General features: G+C 39.1%; 1 long non-coding RNA gene across 1 annotated transcript; it reads left to right on the top strand.

Moving 5' to 3' along the window:
• Positions 1–390: 390 nt before the first annotated feature.
• On the top strand, positions 391–1,390 carry LOC133527034 (uncharacterized). Its single transcript, XR_009800811.1, has 2 exons — positions 391–926; positions 997–1,390. It is a non-coding gene; the product is annotated as an uncharacterized LOC133527034 (long non-coding RNA).
• Positions 1,391–5,740: the final 4,350 nt, after the last annotated feature.

Here is a 5,740-nt window from a genome sequence, read left to right as displayed (position 1 = left end):
CATCCCCAGTTAGATGGACAGGGAAGATTTTGATTCGGTGACATCTGACCCCATACATGGACTGCTTGGAACACTGCCCGCAGGAAATGCTGGTATAGAGCAGCTTTCGTCGGAGGTATATTCTCCAATTGGCGGTCTTTTTTCGAGAATAGGTGCTTTCGGGCTTCGTTTACGGTTGTAAAGGAACTGGCTCTAAAACAAAACAAAAAATTAGTTACTAGACTATTTTATTGTATTGCTAGTTTTAAAAGGTGCTTATTACTTGTCATATAAAATGACGACAAACTTTTCGATTACTGTAAACGCCTTGCTAGTACTCCCCTCATATGCTCCCAGAAACCCTTCTGTGGCATTGGGAAATGCGTTCCATGCATCTATTGCACTTTTTTCCTTTCCCGTTAAAATAGGACACAGTATCACAACCTGTGAAGGCATGGAACAGGGGGAGGACTTTCGCTTTTTGTGGCCCTGTAAAAGAAAATAATATGTTTTATATAGCCCGCCTAGTACCTGAGCTAGAAGAGCTGTGGGTACACGTAGGTACTGGTAAACACCACCAGTACCTTCCTTGTCACGAAATAGCAAAAACTCTAGGTAAAAAATAATTATAAATTGTATTTATCTACGTTACGCCCTAGCCACTAGCTAGAATAGAATAGAATGCACTGAGATTATAACGCTAGGCGGGCTATATAAAACATATTATTTTCTTTTACAGGGCCACAAAAAGCGAAAGTCCTCCCCCTGTTCCATGCCTTCACAGGTTGTGATACTGTGTCCTATTTTAACGGGAAAGGAAAAAAAAGTGCAATAGATGCATGGAACGCATTTCCCAATGCCACAGAAGGGTTTCTGGCAGCATATGAGGGGAGTACTAGCGAGGCGTTTACAGTAATCGAAAAGTTTGTCGTCATTTTATATGACAGGTAATAAGCACTTTTTAAAACTAGCAATACAATAAAATAGTCTAGTAACTAATTTTTTGTTTTGTTTTAGAGCCAGTTCATTTACAACCGTAAACGAAGCCCGAAAGCACCTATTCTCGAAAAAAGACCGCCAATTGGAGAATATACCTCCGACGAAAGCTGCTCTATACCAGCATTTCCTGCAGGCAGTGTTCCAAGCAGTCCATGTATGGGGTCAGATGTCACCGAATCAAAATCTTCCCTGTCCATCTAACTGGGGATGGAGAAAAGTCAGTGAAAGCTGGCAACCTACATGGACAGACTTGCCCGTAGCTGCAGATGCATGCCTGGAAATGATCCGGTGCAGATGCAAAAAGAGGTGCGGCGGCTCGAGGTGCCGGTGCTTTCAGCGGCAACTTAAGTGCACGGAGCTTTGCGATTGTGGGGGACAATGTAAATAATAAACATTTTTAAGTAAAATTCTATACTGTTTGTTTAATTTCTTTATAGATTTTGGGTCACTTGAAATCGTGCCCAGCTGAGCCACAAGTTTAAATATGCTTATACACGCGATAAAAAATGTCTTCTATCAAATAATGATTAAAATTGAGCTATATACTATATATAGAGAGCGTCGGTGGCGTAATGCTTAAGACCGCTACCTCCTGAGGTCGTGGTTCGAATCCTGGCCGCATACCAATGTGTTTTCGAATCTCGATTTCATATGTACGTTTATTCGACGCTCTTACGGTGAAGGAAAACATCGTGAGGAAACCTGCACACGGCTGCGAGGAAACTCGAAGCTTGTGTGTGAAGTCGACCAACCCGCACTGGGCTCGCGTGATCGACTAAGGCCCGATCACCCTAATGCAGGGTAGGCTCGAGCCCCTCGGTGGGGACATATATGAGCTGATATGATGATATACTATATCTAATGAAAACTCCATCCTTATTAGTTACAGCTTACAGGACACTAGCAACCTATAAAACTCGTTTTTGATGTTCATAATTGGCTAAGAATTTTTTACGACTCTGCCGCGCGGTGTTCTATATTTTTTTAAACAATTTTTTTCTTAAATATTTGCAATGTTACTTATATTTTTGGAATCTGTATTAATGCGCCTTTTTAAATATATTTTTTTTAATCCGATATCGGTAATCATTAAAAATTTATTGACCTTGAAAGATTTTTTTTACTCAAAAGATTTTAGATTTTGGGCCGTATTTTAATTTTTTTCTATGTAAAGGTGTTTTTTTTGTTTTAGAAAATGATTGACCATCTTTTATTTATCCGAAAATGATACCACACTTGCCCTAATAGCTATAGTTTAGTAGTTATAACGACCAACAGTGCGCGCGGCGTAGGAAAACTTCACCCCCTCCCCCTCCCCCCTAGAGGGGTGTCTCCCGCTGCCTCCCGGGCGTTTTCGACTCTGGTCCACCTTAGTAACAAGTGTGCCAAGTCTCATGCTTTAATGAGAAAAATATTGGTTCCCATACATTGAGTGCACCTAAAAACCCCACTAAATTAACACGAGGCGTGAGTATCAAGATGGCGCTCAAACCGGAAGTCCCATTCCAATATGATACTGATCAGTAGGGAGATGTTCGGCTCTTTATCATTTGTCACCATGCCTGTCACGTTCTAACAAGTATGTAAGCGCGAAAGTGACGGGCATAGTGACAAGTGATAAAATGGAACCATGATGCCATCGCTGATACTGATCTGTCAGTGACAAAAGTGAATCCATGTACCAAAAAGTGTCATCAAAAAATTAATAGAATCAGGCGTTACTTTGCGGAAATCCATGCTAATTAAAACAATAAATATTGCTTTGCATTAATTGCATGTAAAAATACGCAAGTAAGTATAACGGGTTAGCACTGATTGACTAACACGTTATTTTCTCGCGGATTAGCAAAGTAATATTTCTTGTTTTAATTAGTCATCAAAAAACTTTAAATAGGTGGCGCTACAATACCTAGAGTACTTGAACAAAAAAATCTAATCATAGACAGCGCAATTCACTCCGTCAATAACGCCTAGGTTCTTAGCTACTCTAGCGCTACTCTGGAGAGATTTGGAACTATTATTTATAGCTGACAGCTGGACACTTTTGCAACAAATAAATAAAGTAAATAAATAAACAAATCTCAGACGCAGAGTGTTTCCTCTATGCGGACGACATATCTCTTGTACTGCCTTGCTTACCCACTAGTCCCACTACTGAGCTAACTGTCAAACTGGAATCAACTTAAACATGTAATGTCAACTTGGCTGAGCGAACACAATCTATGCATAAATTTATCAAAAACAAACTTAATCGAGCTCAGGCGTCACCAAAGAACAGCGTTAGAAACCGAAATATTCTACGATACTAGACTGGAGGTTGTTAAAACTTACTCTCTGCTCGGCATTCAAATGGATCAGCATTTAAATTGGAAAAACCATATAGATAAGATATCATCAAAGTTATCCCAATTTACTTACGCCCTGAGGGAAATTAAGAAGACCTCCGAACTAACTGCAGCAACTTCCGCATATCATGCATTTGCCCAAGCGTGGCTACAGTACGGCATCATTTTATAGGGTGACAGTACTAATAACCCTGACTTATTCTTAATCCAAAAAAGTTGCATTATAATTTTAAGCAATATACGTGTGGACGAATCATGTAGACCCCATTTTGTTAAACTCAAAATACTGACGCTGACTTCCTTGTACATTCTCGAGTCTTGCAAATTCGTGCGGAAACACGCTTATCTTTGTACCCAAGCTAAAGACATGTGTAAAGGAAACCATAACTTGAGGCCAAGGAACAAACTGGTGCGAATTGGAACAGCGAAACTCAGAATGATCTCGAACGGACCACATTCCTTGTCGATGAAAGTCTACAACAACTTACCTAGTCATATAGAAGCTGCAGAGAAGTACACGACTTTTGTTACAAAACTTAAACAATATTTAATATCTAAAGCTTTTTACACTCTCGAAGAATATATGGACGACGGATCGGAAAATATGTATTAGTTATAAGTGTAAATTACACATTTATTGCGTCCAAAAAATATATTTACACGATATAAATTAAAAAAAAAAATACGATATTAGACTGAACTATTTTTATGATATTTTTGAATACCTATCGATAATTGTATTATTGTTTATCTAAGTTAAGTTATATTTTTAAGATTTGTCTCGCCCTAGCAGGGTCCATGCTGTACTTCATAATGTTAATATTATATGTGAACACCTTGTAATCTCTTCGAGTTTAACCCGCGGAGCTACGTGCCGGGGTCCAATGAAACACGTCGTGCCTGGTCCATGCTCTACCGTCTGAGAACAGGAATCGGCCACTGTGCATACCTCCGGAAAAAATGGGGATGGAATGACCAGGAAAGCTGCGAGTGCGGATGCCCAAAGCAAACTGTCCGCCATATCGTTTTGGAGTGCCCACTGACAAAATACGATGGCCCAGTGGAAGATTTCAAAAACATAACGAGTGCAGCCATTACCTACTTGGAGAAATGTAGATTTAGATTATAAATTAGTCGTTATCTGAAAACACAACTACAGTGTAGTAGTAATTGCCATACGATAAATAAAAAACCTTGTAATACCATGGTTGGCATTCAATAAATGATGAAACAGTTCTACCATAAGAGATGCCACTCCTCTTAATTCCACACTCCATACTAGAAACGCTCATTTGTGTAGTTGGATTTTTGCTTATAGATAAGCACTTTTTATAAGTTAATAAAGCAAGTAGTTTTTATTTTAAACCAGTTCGATATTATTAGCTCTGTCGTCATAGGTTGAGGGTCAATCGCAAAAAGCAATCAGACACCGCATTATAAAGCGTTTATAAAGAGCACGAAATCACCACACATATTGCAATTTTACTTGTACCTATAAAATAATTACAACGATTTTTTTTTTGCTATAAGCTTTTATCGCTGAAATTACTTTTTTTTTCCACAGGCTCATCGAGACAAATTCTAACAACTCCAAACGCTAAACATGGCCACCTCTCTCCATCATCAGATCAGCTCCATGTCATCATAATTTGTATTGTTATCGGATTTGCATATGTATGCAAAATTTCAGCTCAATCGGAAATCGGGAAATGGGTCAAATTTAGCTTCCATGATTTATTTACTTTGTTGACTCAGCGACCCAAAATGAGACTTGGCCTCCGACACAAGACAGCGCCACTTTTCTCGGTCCTGACTCCTGTGCGACTTCTCGCCAATTGTTGACTCGAAGCTCGCGCAGATCCGCCTCCACCATGTCGCTCCAGCGATACCTGGGGCGTCCGATAGACGATAGGCGATCTTCATCCATTCTCTGAAGGTGGCCCAACCAACTGAGCTTTCTTCCATCATGTTAGGTAGCCATAGGGTCTTCAAAATAAATAAATAAATAGGTTCAAAGATTTGAGCCACACTAACTAACGTACAAATAAATACTAACAGGGTAAGTTAGGTAATTAAATGCTTGTGATATTAATGATACGATTGAACAACACAACTAATTTGTATTCTACACCATTTTATACTATAACAGCCCACATACAACCCCAAACTTTTATTTTTGAAAATATTTCTTATTTACAAAAATGACAGACATAGAAAAAGTAAAAGAAGTGTATCGGGAATATCGGGATAAAGGTCCGGTGACAATTTCCATCCATTATTTATAATTAATAATGTCCTATAATATTATTCAAGTTTCCATTGGCTAGGCTCCAAAAAATATTACCAGCCCGCGTAGCCAACATGCCAATTGTTAACGCTCCGTGGCGTAGCGTAGTCATCTCTCTCTATCACTCTTC

Source organism: Cydia pomonella, chromosome 17, assembly GCF_033807575.1.
Source record: "Cydia pomonella isolate Wapato2018A chromosome 17, ilCydPomo1, whole genome shotgun sequence".
In the NCBI taxonomy this organism is placed as follows: domain Eukaryota; kingdom Metazoa; phylum Arthropoda; class Insecta; order Lepidoptera; family Tortricidae; genus Cydia; species Cydia pomonella.
The sequence above is the reverse complement of the archived record's forward strand: the minus strand, read 5'-3'. Positions and strand labels throughout refer to the sequence as shown.